This window comes from Panthera uncia, chromosome E3 (genome assembly GCF_023721935.1).
Source record: "Panthera uncia isolate 11264 chromosome E3, Puncia_PCG_1.0, whole genome shotgun sequence".
Taxonomy (NCBI): domain Eukaryota; kingdom Metazoa; phylum Chordata; class Mammalia; order Carnivora; family Felidae; genus Panthera; species Panthera uncia.
The window spans coordinates 19,422,890-19,440,528 of NC_064815.1; the positions used below are offsets into that span (position 1 = coordinate 19,422,890).

Consider the following 17,639-nt stretch of genomic DNA (forward strand, 5'->3'; position numbering starts at 1 on the left):
AGGGCTAGCCTGGAGGCCGCCCTCTTCTCCTAGACCTCCGACACTGCGGGTGCTGTCAGTCACCCCCGCCTCCGGCTCGCGCCACCCAGCGCGGATTCCGAGAGGACCCGCAACAGCACCCTCCCACTCCGCGCCCCAGGACCCGGAAATGACGTCTGTGCGTGCGTGACGAGCGCTCGCGGCGCCGGGGGCGGGGCGTGAGGGAGGGAGGGCCGGCGAGAGGGCGGGTTGTGGACTGGCGGAGCCGGGACCCACTAGAGCTACCCGCGGAGAGCGGCGGCCCGACGCCAGTGGAGCCGCAGGCCAGGTACGGAGCAGTAGGACGGGGGCCCAGGATCTCGGCTCTGGGCGGCGGGGCGGCGGCGCCGTCCGGGCGGAGGCTGCTGGGTCATTCGCCCGTGCCGTCTACCCGGCCGGGGCCGTTTCGCTTCGGTGCTTCCAGCCGCCGTCGGTCCCAGCCCGGGGCCCCGCGGCGCGGCCCTGACCGGCCCCAGGCGGTCGCCGGCCGCCTTAGTCCTCGTCGTGCTGAGCCTCCCCCTTGCAAGCGTTCGTCGCCAAGTTCTGTACGGCCCGGCCCAACTCCGACGGACAGACGCTTGTCATTTCCTGGCCGCCTCCTGCCACCCGTCCACCCCTCGCGGGATGGCTTCCTTTTGGCCGGCTTCCTCTTCACTGTCCAGCCCGTGCAGTTGGAGGGGACACCTGTGGTGGCGACCCGTCGGCTCGTGCCCTGGGTCCCTCGGGGGTCCGTCCGGGTTGGCGGCTCAGACCCAGAGAGCAGCCCGGCCTTGGCAGGGGCTCCGGGGCTTCAAGAACCCGCGTCGTTCTTGGGGAGGAAAGGTCCCGGAGCCGGGAGGGTGCAGTCTTTGGTGATGCGGGGACTTGAACACCGGTCCTAACTCTCGCGCCGTGGTTGAGGGGGAAGTTGTGGGCCTGGAGTTAGGAGCAGAACTGGTTTAGAGGAGAGCAGAGGTGATGCCCATCACGGAAGTTTAGTCACAGGGAGGGAGGGACTCAGCTGCTTTAGAGAGTAGGTCATAGACATCTGGTGGTGCCTCAGCGCTGGTGACCAAGTCCTGTCGTTGGGAAGTGTGTCAGTGGGCTCTGATGGGCTCCTTTTACCCTTTAGATTAGATGTGAAAATTGTCAAGACGAGTTGACAGCATCACCAGGGGAGTCGTTTTTTGAATATGAAGACTTTTACTTTTGTTTGTGAGATTAAAAAATAGTTGTACTTTTTTTTCCTGTAAACTTGAAACTGCTTTTTAAAAAAGCCTGTTAATGTAAAATAGTTAAAACAAGAAAGTTTGCCGGACGGGTAAGATTTGATTGTATTGTTAGTCCATTTAATGACAAATAATGTTACTTTGTAAGAGTTACTGGTTGTTGTGCGGAAGATTAAACCGAGTTCAGGATTTGAAATTTCACCGATCTTCCAAGCAATCATGTTTCTTCTCTCTAGACGTTAGAGAAGGACAATAAAGATACTTTCAATACGGTGTGGTAAATAGAGCTAAGATAGAGCGTGAGGAGGGACACTGCAGGGTCTGGAGGGTGAAGAAAGATAATCAGGGAATATTTTATGGAAGTATCTTGAAGCACGAGAACTTTGAAACTAACAAGGTTGGGTGGGAATTTTAGGGATTGGTTGGAATGTGGGGGGGGGACAAGTAACAGGAGAATAGGCCAATAACTAACTACTAGGAGATGGTTTTTGAAAAGTAAAAAAGTGCAGGGCAGAGATTCAGGAGCTGATAACGACAAAACCGAGGAAGGGTTTTAAGGAGGGTCTTTTCATGATTAAAATGGAATTTTAGGTAGATCTTACACACACACACACACACACACACACACACACACACACACAGACTGCTGCTATTTGGCTGATGAAGACTGTGTGGGCCCAATGTGGTGCTTGATTATGTGCTCATTAAATGTTTGAACTGAGTTGTATGCTCATTTGCTAGTTGTTTCATTGTGTAAAAAGTGTCCGACCCTGCTAATTTGTAAGCTTCTATAAACAGGAATTCTCCTTCTATCTGTTTGCATTCTCAGTCCGAGCTGGGCATTCACAAGTGTTCTATGAGTACTTGTTAACTTGATGAGAATTCATTGATTTCTGATGTTGGTTTCCAGTGGGGAAAAAAATGATCAGTACTTATTTTAATATCTACATAGAGAAGAACTAAGATCTTGTTTCATTTACTTGTGTCAATCTTTGGAGACAGAATTTAATCTTGACTATGAATTTAATTTTTGGCACGTGTGTTTTTATTGTTTGCAAAGTATACATCTGTAGCAGAGATGACTTATCCCTAAAATGGAGAAGAAAGCTATGTGACACACCTGTCTATTCTGTGATTCAGAATACAAATGCTGTTAAGTGGCTTTCTTAACCCGTAAATAAAGTTCTCACACTAAAAGCAAGAGTTTCACAGCAGAAGTCAAACATTTTGAAAGTCTTATTAAATGCTTATTTTTGTCATAAAGCGTCGTCGAAACATTATGTATATTTCATATGACTGTTATGATTGGAAATAATTTAGAGTATCATCGGATAAACAGGAGAAACAACAGTGGACTTACCTTCATCCCACTTGATATTATGTAACTTATATTTTATTTGCTTGATATTTAAATAAAGCTCCTAAAATGCTTTTAAGAAAAAGCTGTACTCTTATGATGCGGCTGCCAAGTTACCCTGTGAGATTCCTGTGTTTGATGAAGTTCCTATTGGTGGGGTAGAAAGTATAATTTTTATTGTACAGTAGAACCTTTTTTCATGTTTCTGGTAGCATAGCTTCCTTGTTTATGGTCACTAGGAGGGCAAAGAACTGTAATTATCATCAGTTAGATAAGTACGTGGTTAGAAGTCAGAAGTTATGATCAGAGTATGAGTTCATGAATGGGTTAAATTGCACACACTAAGAGTCTTAAGCTTTTTATTTTCCTCAAATGACATCAAGGAGATTGCTAAAATCCCTGAAAGAGGGCTGTAGCACAATGCCTAAAGCAGGAGTGTAGCAGGAGTCTTTGGGGCCCTGAATTCTGTGTGGTCTCACCTTAAGGTATGGTTGGCAGCATCCTCTGTGCCAGGCACAGGGCAGCACAGAAGGAATTGAAGCTCCTCCTTTTGAATCATCTTTGAAGCTAATCTCTCTAGTTCCCTTTATTCAGAATAAATCATTGAAATTGCATTTATGGTGATTTGGTCTGTGTTTTAAAATTAAACATGACTTTGGGGGGATTTTTACATGAGATATATTTGTAATTTTCTGTGTGCTTCAAAGTTAAAAATACATAATGAAAGTTTTATTTTTGTAGTTCCTGTTGTTAGAATTTCCTAATTTTAGACACAGTATTTGCAATATTTCTTTCTTTCTTTCTTTCTTTCTTTCTTTCTTTCTTTCTTTTTTGGAGCACAAAAAAAAGGTAATGCCTTTAGAAATTGAACTCATAAAATGCTTATTACTGGAAGAAAGTATCTTATTGTGCTGTAATGTTTTTTAAATGGAGCATGTCATTTACTTATATCACATCGTGTTCCAGAAAGGATTCATAATTACTTACAAAGATACAACATGTTATTGAGAACATACAGAAATAAGGAGCTGATGAATTTAGCACGGAGGGAGAAAAATTAAGATGAAAACTGAAGTCTGTAAGATCTTCATTGAGATGGAATGAGATATGTGCACAAGGTACTTGGACTGAAATCTTGAGTATTTGTTAGAGGGCTACAAATTTGACTCTGCCTTTTAGTAGCCTATTCAGAAAGCGATATAATCAGTTGTATAATTCAATGATCATAAGATAAAAGACCAGTTTCTCTTTGGATTCCCAGACTCCTTGTATTGACAGATTTCTTAGCTACATCCTTAAGTAAATAACAGCATGCATTTCAAAGGGCTGAATTGTGTTTTACTTTTTTTTTTTAATTTTTTTTTAATGTCTTATTTTTGAGAGACAGAGACAGACAGACACAGAGCGCGAGTGGGAGCGAGGCAGAGAGGGAGACACAGGATCCAAAGCAGGCTCCAGGCTCTGAACCGTCAGCACAGAGCCCAATATGGGGCTTGAACTCAGGAACCACAAGATCATGACCTGAGCCGAAGTCAGATGCTTAACTGACTGAGCCACCCAGGCGCCCTCGTTTTACTTTGTTTTTTAATTAAAATTCTTTGTTGCCTCATTGTGTAGGTTGATGACAAAACATAATTCAGTAAAAGCAGTTCTGGTGCTGGCAAAATAATGTGATCTAAGTATGTAGATTTCTACAGTGATTTAATTTAAGGATCTGTTTTAGATGCTCTAGATAAGTAGATGGGGACTGTACATTCTTTAGGTTCTCTTCCATAAATATTTTGTTTCTCAATGGAGCTTTTTGTTATAAAGTTATCAGCAAATCAGGGATTTGAGTTTGTGCTTCCTGACAAGTCCCGCAAGTACATTTATTTTTTATGTTGTCGTTTTATGTTGTCTAATCACAGAACCATATTTTTCATGGGGAGCGTGAAAATGGAGGAGTCTGACAAGGACGAATACTTAAATGAAAGTCACCTCACCTCCACATACAGATGGACTTAAGGAATACCAGACACAGACCTAAGATTCATTTCTGGAAGTAGATTTGGGGTGTTAGCTCCAGCATAGAGTTCAAATTTATCAAGTGCTAGCATGGGCCAGGCACTGTGCAAGTAATAAGCCCTTGACATGCCTTATCTCAATGTTGTCCTTTCCCTTCACCCTCCTTCTTAAAAATATAAAGAAATGTGGTTCAGAGTAGTAACTTGTTTCAGGTCATACAAGAGGTGATGGAGATTTGAACTCAGGTAGTCCGACTAACTCAGTGGTCTGCACCTAACCATGACTTTATATTAACCTGCAGCAGACTGGACCATGAGCTCCCAAGGTGGGAACAGACATATACAGTTAATAGAGGTAAGCACATTGGCAAGTATTGGAACCCACCATTACAAAAAGGCCTTTCACAGGATCTTCCTATCCAAATAATGGTCAGGGAGGTACAACTTCAAGTCATTTGGCTGTACTTTGTAAAGCTGGGGAGTGGGGAGTCTTCTAAGCATCGATCGGGATTGGCAGAGTGGCGATATTATTTTATGTGTTTGTTTGCATCTCAAATGCATATATTTTTTCTTTGTGTCTGCTTTGAATTTATCTCAAGATCAGGAAAGTCACAATGATATTTATAAAGATAGTGGACCATTCTAGGAAAAGAGATTTGTATTTAAATTTTAGAGTAAAGCTTAAGCTGGTGATCTCACTGCTGTGATTTGAGATGAACTTAGGTTATAGTTTTGTAATGCCATTACTAGGTGTATGTGTTCTTAACTCTCATTTTGTTCTGTTAGGAATTGTATTGCATTAGAGTTGTACAGATAAGTAAACCATCATTTATTGTGCATTTTCATATGTAGCTGTTTCAGGTAATTCCAGATTGTTTTGTTTTGTTTGAAGTATTAGAATACAGTTCCTATAGTATATTGTAAATTGTGACCTAGCCTCTGAAACTAGAGAATAGAGAACATCCTTATTCACCTTTCATCAGTAAACAATGGGTGGAACTGTTGTTGCCTAAATGTAGTTATGTAACTTAATGGTTCCTTAATTGCATTTCCATATCACTTTTGACATTGTTTTTTAAACATGTTCCTGAAAAATAAGTTGGGCTAGTGACCACAGTTTTGAATAGGATATTATAAGAAGAATGCAAATAAAAAATGTGAAAAGAAAAAATAAAACTGTAGGCTGATGAAATAAAATGTCTAAAATCCATTATAATTAGTGTCTCCGGAAGTAATATCCTTGGCTTCTACTTAGCAAGATGGATTATATCTTTATATTAATTAATTAGCCATTGCAGTTGTTCTCGTGGTGTGGTAAGTGTATATAGATGTTATTATTACTCTAGGGCTTTGAATGTTGTGTAGTCATGGGTGGACACATCTTAAGTATCACTTATGAGGAATAAGCAGATGGCAAAGTGTTTTCATACCTTGTGCTAACTGCTGATGTTCTTTGAATATCAACTATATGTGGACACAACTTTCTCCAAAGAGCCTACTTTTGTTCTTGGACATACTTGAGAACAAAATTGCAGATACTTTTTGTTGTTACCCATAAGAAGTTATGGGCTATTTCTTTGAAGAAGATCTTGTCAATCCCTGTATGGGCTACCAAAAAAGAAAGAGAGAGGGAGGGAGGAGAGGGAAGAAAATTTTTGTCTTTCTAGTACTTTGGTCTAGTAATTGAATAAATAAGTTAGAAAATAAAAATCTCAGCTTACTATTTTATTTATATGTAAATAAAATAGGGCTTGAGAAATAAGCTGAGATCTTTTGAAGTTTAAAGTTCTTAGATTCTAACAGAAAAGCTAATCAGGAGGTTGGATTCTAGGCCTAGCCAGTTCCAGCCCCAAACAAAACCACTAATTGTTATGATGGTGAGTCTGCCATTTAGGTAAGTATAATGCAAAGATTTCAGTTTCATGCTTCAATCAACACTTGAGCTATATTTGGAGAAGAAGAATCTGAGGTGTTTTTTTTTTTTTTTTTTTAAGTTTTGTTTTTTCCTTTTTCTGAGGGTTTAATTTCAGGAAGTCTAGTTTTTATAGATATGAATTTTATAGATATGAACCTTATCAAACTACTCAGTCTAGTAAACATTTTATTACCCCAGAATATCTTCTGATCTTTATTAATGTTTGTTTGTAAAACTGTCTACCTTTTATTTTGTGGTAAAAAAACTGTTTACTAGTTTAAGCATTTCAGAATTCACATAAGGTATATGCATGAGGTTTGTTTTTCATTTTTTTGGAGAGAGAATGTGCGAGCGAGCGTGCGCAGGTGGGGAAGGGGCAAAGAGAGAGGGGGACAGAGAATCTGAAGCAGGCTCTGCACTGACAGCAGAGAGCCTGGTGTGGGGCTTGAACCCATGAGATCACAACCTGAGCCAAAGTTGGATCCTCAACCGACTGAGCCACCCAGGGGCCCCTGTGTGAGTTTTATCGTATTGCCAAGAAGTCTGGTATTTATGCTCTATATTAATGTGTAGTTCTACCCTTTGAGCTGCCATAGATTTTTCTAAAAAGAGTTGGTTGCAGCAGTTGTTTTGCATTGGCCTTCAAGGTCGTTGGTAAGAGTATGCTTCTTAGCTCCCAGTGATTACTAATTTCTAACCACTTTGCTTACATTAGAATTTTCTTGGTGGATTAGCACTGTTATCTTTTAATCATTAGTAGTGCTTTTTGCCTTCAAGTCCACTTTGTATATCAGTATAGCTTTACTAGCTTTCTTTTGGTAAATGTTGCATGCTGTATATTCTTCCGTCCTTATAATTTCTGTTTTTTTTAGTTTTGTCCTTGAAAGCATCGTGATGATTGAATTTAGGTTTTTTTTCTTTAGTCTCTTTTAGTATTTAAATTAGCATATTTAGTCCATTTTCATGTAATGCGATTGTCACTATATTTCGTGTTAGATCTGCCATCTTTTGGTAAGTTTTCTTTTTGACTCACCAGTTTTGTTCCCTTTTCCTTTTTTCTTGCCATCTCTTGGATTATTTTTTTTTTTAATTTTTTTAATGCTTATTTATTTTAGAGAGAGAGAGAGACAGAGTGCAAGCAGGGGAGGAGCAGATGAGAAAGGGAGACACAGAATCCAAAGCAGGCTCCAGGCTCTGAGCTGTCAGCACAGAGCCCGACGGAAGGCTCGAACTCACGAACAGTGAGATCATGACCTGAGCCAAAGTCGGAGGCTCAACCGACTGAGCCACCCAGGCGCCCCTCTTGGATTATTTATTATTTAATTATTTAATATTTTCCCTATAGTAATTGCTTAGTTACACATTCTTTCGCTATTCTTTTTGTGATTATACTAGCAATTGTAATATATACCCTTGACTTACTGCAGTCTAATACAAATTATAACTTTTATCACTTCTCCAGTAATGCTAGAGCTTTAGGTACTAACTCAGTTTGGCGTTTTCCTGCTTTGTTGCATTATATAATCAGTATTTGTGTGGATTTACTTACATATTTACTGTTTCCATTACTCTTCGTCCCTTCCTGTATGTATTTCTGTGTTTCTCTTTGGGATAGGCTAATTTTTCTTCCCATTTGAAGAGTTCCCTCTGGTATTTCTTCTAATGCAAGTGGGCCCATAATGAATTGTTTCAGTTTTTGTTTGTCTGTAAATGTCTTATTCTGCCTTTATTTTTAAAGGAAATAGTCACTGAGCACCACATTCTAGGTGGGCATTTTCTTTTTACAGCACTTTTAAGAGGTCATTCTGTTGTCTTATGGCTTTTATGGTTTCTTTGAGAATTTAGCTGTTAGTTTTATTGTTGCACCTATGAAAGCAATGTGCTTCTTTCCCACTGGTTACTTTAAAAAGTTTCTCTTTGTTTTTGATTATCAACATTTTATGCTATATCTGTGTGTGTGTGTGTGTGTGTGTGTGTGTGTGTGTGTGTGTGTGTCTGTCTGTCTGTCTGTCTTTCTGCTTTTAGGTTCCCAGAATTTCTTGGATTTGTGGGTTGTCTTTTCATCAATTTTGAAATTCTCATTCTTTCCTTTTATTTATTTTTTTAATTTTGTTTTAAAGAGAGAGAGCACATGTGGGAGCAGACGAGAAGGGCAGAGGGGGAGAGAGAATCTTAAGCAGGCTCCACACTCAGCACGGAGCCTGACGAGGGGCTTGATTCGTGAACCCATGAGATCATGACCTGAGCCGAAATCAAGAATTGGACAGTCGACTGACTGAGCCACCCAGGTGCCCTGGTTCTTGCTTTTAATATTGGTTCTGTCTTATTCATTCTTTCCTCTTCTTTTGAGGGACTCCAGTTACATATTTGGTAGACTTTTCCACAGTGTTCCTCATTTTCTTTTTTTTTTTTTTTTTTTTTTCAATGTTTTTTATTTATTTTTGGGACAGAGAGAGACAGAGCATGAACGGGGGAGGGGCAGAGAGAGAGGGAGACACAGAATCGGAAACAGGCTCCAGGCTCTGAGCCATCAGCCCAGAGCCCGACGCGGGGCTCGAACTCACGGACAGCGAGATCGTGACCTGGCTGAAGTCGGAGGCTTAACCGACTGTGCCACCCAGGCGCCCCAGTGTTCCTCATTTTCTTTACACTGCCCTCCTCCTGCCCCTGTGTTTCCTAGTAGTTTTTCTCTCTGCTTCTGTATGGATGTATTTTATTGACTTGGGTTCCAGTTTCTAATCCTCTCATCTACTAGGCCTGGTCTGTTGTTAAATCTACCTTTTGAATTTTTAATTTTAGTTATTATACTTTTCAGATCTAGCATTTCAGTTCAATTCTTATAGATTACAATTCTCAGTTGAAATTCTTCATTTTTAAAGTATGTTCTTACCCTCCTTTTTTCACCTATTTTAAATTTATTTTTTACCTATATTTTTAAATAGGGAATTTAAATAGCTATCATTATTTAAAAGTCTTTCTTTTTTTTAATTTATTTTATTTTTTGAGAGAGAGCGAGAGAGAGAGACAGAGCATGAGCGGGGAGGGGGAGAGCTAGAGAGAGACAGAGACAGAATCTGAAACAGGCTCCAGGCTCTGAGCTGTCAGCACAGAGCCCTATGCAGGACTTGAACTCACAAACAGTGAGATCATGACCTGAACTGAAGTTGGACACTTAGCCAACTGAGCCAACGCAGGTGCTCCTAAAAGTCTTTCTTTTGGGGCGCCTGGGTTGGCTCAGTCGGTTAAACATCCAGCTTCAGCTCAGGTCATGATCTCGTGGTTCATGAGTTTGAGTCCTGCATCAGGTAAGCTTGTGCCCTGCTTCTCCCTTGCTCCCTCTCTCTCTCTGCATCTCTCCCTCTCTCCCTCTTTTCCTGTCTCCCTGTCTCCCTCTCTCCTTGTTCCTCTCTCCTTCTCTCCCTCTCTCCCCTCCCCCTCCTGGGATTTCTTTCTGTCTCTAAAAAATTAAAATAAAATAAAAAGTCTTTCTGTTAACTCCATTGTCTGGATCATCTGAGCATCTGTTTTTTTCTTTTTGGCTTTTAGTTAGGTAAATGCTGGGTGTTGTGAATAAAATGAAGCTCCAGATGATGCTGTTCTTTTTTTTTTTTTTTAAGTTTATTTACTTATTTTTGAGAGAGAGAGAGAGAGAGCACATCCCAAGCAGGCTGTGTGCCATTGGTACAGAAATCAAGAGCTGGTCACTTCGCCAACTGAGCCACCCAGGCACCTCAGTGCTATTGTTTTAGAGAGGAAATGTCTCCTCCCTTTTGCTAGCCAGGTAGAGTAGGGACTTATCATCTAATCCTTTTAGGGACTGAGCTAATGGTTGAGATTGTGTTGATGGGTTGATAAGGCTAGGTTTCCTTCTGGTTTGCCTTTACCACTACCATCTGGGGCTTCCAACTGATAGTTTAGTGAATTCACAGGCATCTCTTCCCCTGGTGGTTTCTATGCTGTAATCTTTGTCTCTTGAGAACAGTGAGATTACTGAAAATTCCACTCTTTTTTTTCTTTAAAGATTTTATTTTTAAGTAATCTCTACACCCAACGTGGGGCTCGAACTTACAACCCCAAATCAAGAGTTGCATGCTCTACCAACTGAGCCAGCTGGGCTCCCCTGAAAATTCCACTTTTGATTTTCAGACGTTTTCAGTTTTGTTTTGAAGTCCTCTCTGTGCAGCTGCAGAACTTGGTAAATGTCCTTAGGGAAAAACCAGCCTTGTGTTAGACCTTTCTGGCTCTTTGACTCTCCACTTTCCCTGGGATTTTGGCTCCTTGATTCTTGCCTTTGTTTCATCTCTTCCAAAAGCTCTCATGGTTCCTCTGTCTGTAGTCTGGATTCTTAGCCTTTTGCCCCAAAATCAGCAAACGTACTTGGTGAAAAAGTGGCCACAGAATGTCACTTTGTTTCTCTACCATTCTTCTCTTTTTCCAGAATCCAGAGGCTTCTAGTCTTGATTGCTTCATCTGTTTTTTGATGCCTTTAAACATTGATTTAAAAAATGTATCTAGCTTTTTTCATTCTCAGTAGGAGTGTTGGTCTGCCACAAGCTACTCCATCGTATTCAGAAAATAAATCCTCCCACTAGTAATGAAATCACGAGAAGAAATTAATCTATTAATAATTGTTATGCTTACTTTATCACAGTGGTTCTCCAAGAGTAATCCTTAGCCACATCACCTGGGAACTTCTTAGGAATGTAGATTCTCTGGCCCTACCCCTGACCTCCTGAATCAGAAACTGGGGGTCGGGAGCCAGGAAGTACTCGGTGCCTTAACAAGTCCTCCAGGTGCTACTGATGCATGCTAAGATTTGAGAACACCTGCTTTGTAAGTTAGTCATTTTGCTGTTTAATTTTCGACTCTTACCTGCAGTGGGCCCTGGAGAGTGTACATGGGACAGAAGTGAAAGAAAATGGTCTATGCAGGTACTTTGTTGGTCTTCTGAATAAATAATTTAATAAATTTAGGAACTATGTATGGATTATTCACTCTGTTCCTGGCAGAACAGTGCTATGCTGTGTCTGTGTATGTGGAATGGCCACATAAGCAAGTTATTGTAATAGAGTGTATTATAATAGCTATATATATAAAATGCTGTAAGAACCAGAGGGATAGAATTAATCTGTCAGTGGGCAAAAGGGAGTCAGATGCTATTTGAACAGGATGGAATTTGAAGGTGGACTACAGGAGGGTTTTCTAGGCTTGTTCATAAATAAGATGACAGTGTAATTTATCATCCAGAGCAGATGACTTTTGAGAATCAAATGGATGCCTTTTCGCTAGGACAACAGGCATAAGCCAGGACTGTTCTCATGAACTGGGAGGGAGATGTGATTATCCAGTTGATAAAGAGCAAGTGATGCTGTGAACGCGTAGTTCTCTGTTAACTTGTGGAAACCTCATTTCTTTCAATTATTTGTTTACGATTACAGTTTACAATTCTTACTGGATGATTTTTATAGTTTCCTAGGACTGCTATAAACAAATGGGGTGGCTTAAAACAACAAAAATTTATTCTCTCATCATTCTGGAGGCTAGAAATCTAAAACCAAGGTGTCAGCAGGGCCGTGTTGTCTCTGAAGGCTGGAGATGCTGGCTGGTTGTCTTATAGTTCCTTGGCTTGCAGCCACATCACTGCGATCTCTGCCTCTGAGGCCATGTGGCCTCTGTGTGTATGTGTGTGTGTCTTTCAGGGCCTTTTTGTAAGGACACCAGTTATTGGATTTAGGGACCACCCTAAATCAGTATGATCTTATTCTGTAATTACATCTGCTTATTTCCAAATCAGGTTTCATTCACAGTATTGAATTCAACCTTTTTTGGGGACACAATTTAACCCACAACAGACAGTATGGTTTTAGCTTTTGAAAATTTCTGCAGATTAATTGGATTAAATTTTTATTACACACAAGACACTTCTCGGAGGCTTAGAACATAATACAGATATATAATTCATTGCGCTGGCTAATAAATCTGAATAAATGCATTTTCCATCCAGGCAGTTAGTTGCTTTTTGTATTTCTCTTATGATATATGTGTGTGTATCACTTTGCTCAGCCACAGCAAATGGCTGAGGGTGAAATGGCTGCAGCAAAGCTAAACTGAGATCGAACTTTGAGAAAAAACAAAGCTGTTAGTGGTTGAAAGCATGTTATGTGTTGCAGTTTGTTGCTAGTTTGAGTAGAGTTAAGCCAGAGAATGTTTGGTCATTTACTTATCGAGTAAACTCGCCTTTTGGGGAATCGGCTGCTGCCATGGAAGAGAGGATGGAGCATAGAAGGAAGTAGACCAGAGCAGCCAGTTTATTTGGTGTGCAAGTTTGAGTTGTTAGCCTGGGCAGTGGCATGCTCAGATTGGAATCGTAATTTCACTTATCTGGAGAGGGTGCGACTTAATACAATAGAAGATTGTTGTCAAGAACTCATTCTGTAAGAATGCTGCTCTGCCAGCTTTGCTCATTCCAGCAGTATAAACTCTACATTATATTTCATGGGTTTGATTACCACTTGGAATTATTTGGGCAGGCTAGTGTTTGGATGCTTTGTTTTGTTGTATTTAACATTGGAACTGTGCCACTGCTTCTCTGTGTGGTATTTACATTCATTTTGGAAGCAATGTATTTAATGATACGAAAGTTAGTGAAACTTGGATATAGATTTGAAATATTAACTCTTTGATTAAAACAGTGGTGTCTTCATAACATAAAGTGACGGACTAAAAGATGACATAAAAAGAGCACTTATAAAGAGAAAAAAAAGATTATATGTCACCTATACTTCGACTGAAAATAAAGGAAAAAAGATGACACAGAAAAATGAGCAAAAAACACAAATGGTTAAATTCTTCAAAGAAGGTATGCTAATGACCAGTAAATATTAAACATGGTTTAGGAAGCACATATTAAAACAAGAAATGATTTATTTTTTTGCCTTTCAGATGGACAAAATAAAGATTAGTAATATAGTATTTATTTATGAGTTTCCAGGAAAGTAGATTCTCTAATACACAATAGGTGGGACTGTAGATAGACACAGTCATTTTGTGAAGCCACTTTGGTAGTATATATCAAAATTTTAAATGCAGAAATCTTCACAGGCTCCTGGGTGGCTCAGTTGGTTGAGCATTAAACTCTTGATTTCAACCTCACGGTGTGGGATCAAGCCCCACATCAGGCTCCATGCTGAACGTGGAGCCTGCGTGGGATTCTCTCTGTCTCTCTCTCTCTCTTTCTCAAAAATAAATAAACTTTAATAAAAATAAATAAAAATAAAATGCAGAAGCCCTTTGACATTCTGTTTCTGTTTCTCAGAAGCTTTTCATGTTTTGTGATTGGTCTACTCGTATCCTTATCCTGCATATCAGAAATTTAGAGTTTCTTTTTATTCATATAATTTTAAATATGATAAAATACTTCATTGTCCTATTTTCTTAAAATATTTGCCTATTTTCTTTTTTTTTTTTTTTTTTTTTTTTTTTCAACGTTTATTTTATTTTTGGGACAGAGAGAGACAGAGCATGAACGGGGGAGGGACAGAGAGAGAGGGAGACACAGAATCGGAAACAGGCTCCAGGCTCCGAGCCATCAGCCCAGAGCCCGATGCGGGGCTCGAACTCACGGACCGTGAGATCGTGACCTGGCTGAAGTCGGACGCTTAACCGACTGCGCCACCCAGGCGCCCCGCCTATTTTCTTTTTTTAAATATTTATTTTGAGAGAGAGAGAGAGAGAAGGAAAAGAGAATCGCAAGCAGGCTCTGCGCTGTCAGCACAGAGCCCAGTGTCGGGCTCAATCTCACGAACTGTGAGGCCATGACCTAAGCTAAAATCAAGAGTTGGACGCTTAACAGACTGAGCCACCCAGGTGCCCTTGCCTTTCCATTTTCTAAGTGGGCCTTTTAAAAACTAGATAGAAGTTTAAATTTGTGTATTTGAATCTTTTTCTTTTTAAAATTTTGCTTCAGTTTTTAAGCTTAAATAGCCCTTAGTCCTTTAAAAGTTTCGTAAGGTGCGATTAAGTCAGTTAAGTGTCTGACTCTTGATTTTGGCTCGGGTCATGATCTCATGGTTCATGAGTTGGAGCCCCGCATAGGGCTCTATGCTGACAGTGCGGAGACTGCTTGGGATTCCTCTCTACCGCTCTCTCTGCCCCTCCCCTATGTGCTTGCACACTCTCTCTCTCCCAAAATAATTAAATAAAATAAACTTTAAAAAAACGTCTTTTGAGATTTTATTGTCATTCGTAGTAAACTTGAAATGTTTTAAACATTTGCCATTTGTATATTTAATTTCCTCAGTAAAAATTGGTATGCCTTACCTTACCAACTACTTTAGCTTTCTTTAGTTCTCAATATTTATTGTAAATCACGTAATTTTACTATTAAAGTATTTCCTGGGTGGTTTTACTTTTTTTTTTTTTTTTTTTTAATTTTATTTTTGGGACAGAGAGAGACAGAGCATGAACTGGGGAGGGGCAGAGAGAGAGGGAGACACAGAATCGGAAACAGGCTCCAGGCTCCGAGCCATCAGCCCAGAGCCTGATGCGGGGCTCGAACTCACGGACCGTGAGATCGTGACCTGGCTGAAGTCGGACGCTTAACCCGACTGCGCCACCCAGGCGCCCCTGGGTGGTTTTACATTTTGATACTATTGTGAATGGGTTCTTTTTATATTTACAAACTTGTTATTGTTAGACTATTGTAAGAGTTCCATAGATTTCATTTACACATATTTAGCTTGTTTTACATAAATACAAATTTTTATGTGATTTTATAATTCTAAAATTAATTATTTCCTCATTGTTCATAGTGTTTTAAATTCTTCTTTCAGGCCTTCTAGATATATAGTTATATCTCCCATATACTACATAGCAGGTGCCAAAATGACGGAAACTTTACTTTTACTTTTGTAAAGTGCCTGTCATAGAGTGTAAATCAGTGTATAATTATTTGTTAAATAAATGAGTGATGAGTAGAGAAAGCACTACAAGAATATAGTGAATGTCTCTGGGTGATGTTTTGACTTTCTTTCTACTTTATTTTCTACTTGTCTATATATATCAGGTTTTATAGAGTAAGCATCTTATACTTCCATAAGTGGAGAAAATCAAATTTCAGGAAAAAAGCTTAGCTATTAGTTTTATTTCTTAACTGAGGTCAAAGGACAGTGTATCATTTTAGTAGAGTTGATTGGAAGTTTCTTGTAAATTGCGGCCTAGAGGAACGGACTATGAGAACATAGCACTGAACCCAAGAACAGGAAGTAGGACTCTCGTAAGGAAAATAGTGGGAAGCTACTCAGATCCACAAAATGTTTTTTTGTTTTTGCTGATTTTATGGGATCAATCTGGCTTTATGCAGAGTCTTAAGGAAGAACACACCTAACTCTGGGATTTGTATTCCTCTGTCCTTTTTTTTAGTGTACCTCAACCCAGATTGAATACTAGCCTGGGGGCAGAACTCACAGGGCTCTCCATTGTCTCAGCAGTAGAGATCATTTTTACTCTGTCTTCTCTAATGTAGTGGGCCAATTGAATTATGCATTTTTTATGCCCAGGTTGCTCAATAAAAGCCTGCTTATTTGAGTGCAGTGCTCAAACAGGATCTGGATATGTCCCTCTGGCCTTCCTCTTGGGTGCAGTGGTGGTGGCAGCTTGCCTCTGGATTATGGCTCCACTGATTAGGGAGAGAGAGGTCTTTCTGTGCGGGAAAGACAGAATGGAGTCTCAGGCAGTTGATCCCCGTATGTTTCTCCATAACCGAAGGGGATATGCTGTTTACATGTCTCTGATGTCTAATGTAGGTGTGTTGACTGTACCTGCTTTGCCCCACTGAAACAGAGCTATCATCACCACTACATAGCCTTTCAAATCATGGCATGCACTTCTGGCAGTTCACTTGCTCTCTTTGTTTTCCATATTTAGAAATAACCTGAGTTATCACTGTTTAACTGTCTCATATACAGTGGTTCAGTCATACGTGTTGTCATTTAAAATTTAAGTGGAATTTTTTAAACCTCTCTAATTGGAAATGACAGAGTAACAGGAAGTTGCAAAGATAATACAGAGAGGCCCTGTGTACTCTTTGCCCAGTTTTCCCCAAAGGCTACATTTTACATAACTATAGTATACTCTCAGAACCAAGAAATTGACATCTGTCGTTTGTGTGTGTATAGCAGTTTTGTGTCACGGTCAAGATACCGGACTATTCTGTAACCACTAAGAGCTCTCTCATGCCACCCCTTTATAATCATACCCTTAGTCCCCAACACTCCCCCCAAGTTTGGTAATTTGATGGGATTCATAGAACTCCTGTTCTCCTGGTGATGTTTTATAGCCAGGTGAGAGCATACAAAGCAGGATCAATAAAGGAAAACAGTGCACTGAGCAGAGTTTGGAGGATACCAGGCCTGAGTCTTCTCATGAGTCTTCTCCCAGCGGTGCATTTGATCCCCCAGCAACAAATTGTAGCAACGCGTGTGAGGTATTTTCCGTTAAGGAAACTCACTTATGCCTTGAATTCCAGGCTTTTTATTGAAGTTTGGTCACATAGGCACAAGTGCCTTCACAGTATGACCACAGTTAATGCGACTCCGGATCCCCCAGAATGAAAGCAGGTGTTCACCATACATCACACTATTTGCGCAGACTGTCTAAAGTGTGGTTCAAAGCCCCGAGCATACAAAACATAATGACACTTATGACATAAAGACATAAAGACTTCCATTCCCAGAAGCTGACCATGAGCCAGTACATAAGCAGGCCTTTCTGAGAATGTGCACGATTTTTGAGCAACTCAGGCCTGCTTGGTTAACTCTTTCCTTACCCTGCCTTGTTCAATATAGGTAGGATATAGAGCAATAATGCCAGCGTGGAGGTGAGAGTTGGGGATTTGGGGGAGGTACTACTTTAGAGAGAGTAACCAGGGGAGGTCTTCCTGACAGTGCGATGTGAAAGCTAAGACCTACAGTAGGAGAGAATAATCACCATGTGAACAGCAGGGCACACAGCCCTGGGCAGCATTAGAACACATGTGCAAAGGCTCCCAAAAAGAGATGTGGAAAAGAGGCCTGTTAGTTTTCTGTTGTTGCCATAACAAATCGCCACAAATTTAGCAGCTTAAAACAATACCCATTTAT

At 40.4% G+C, this 17,639-nt stretch overlaps 1 protein-coding gene across 3 annotated transcripts in view; it reads left to right on the plus strand.

Annotated features, from left to right (window-relative positions):
- Positions 1-203: 203 nt before the first annotated feature.
- RABGEF1 (RAB guanine nucleotide exchange factor 1) overlaps positions 204-17,639 on the plus strand; it is a 60,992-nt gene continuing 43,556 nt past the window's right edge. For 2 of the 3 annotated variants that reach the window (XM_049639188.1, XM_049639189.1), the window contains exon 1: positions 204-307. The gene's annotated coding sequence lies outside the window, so the exon portion shown is untranslated. The remainder of the gene's footprint in view (positions 308-17,639) is intronic. The other variant, XM_049639187.1, reaches the window with a different exon arrangement.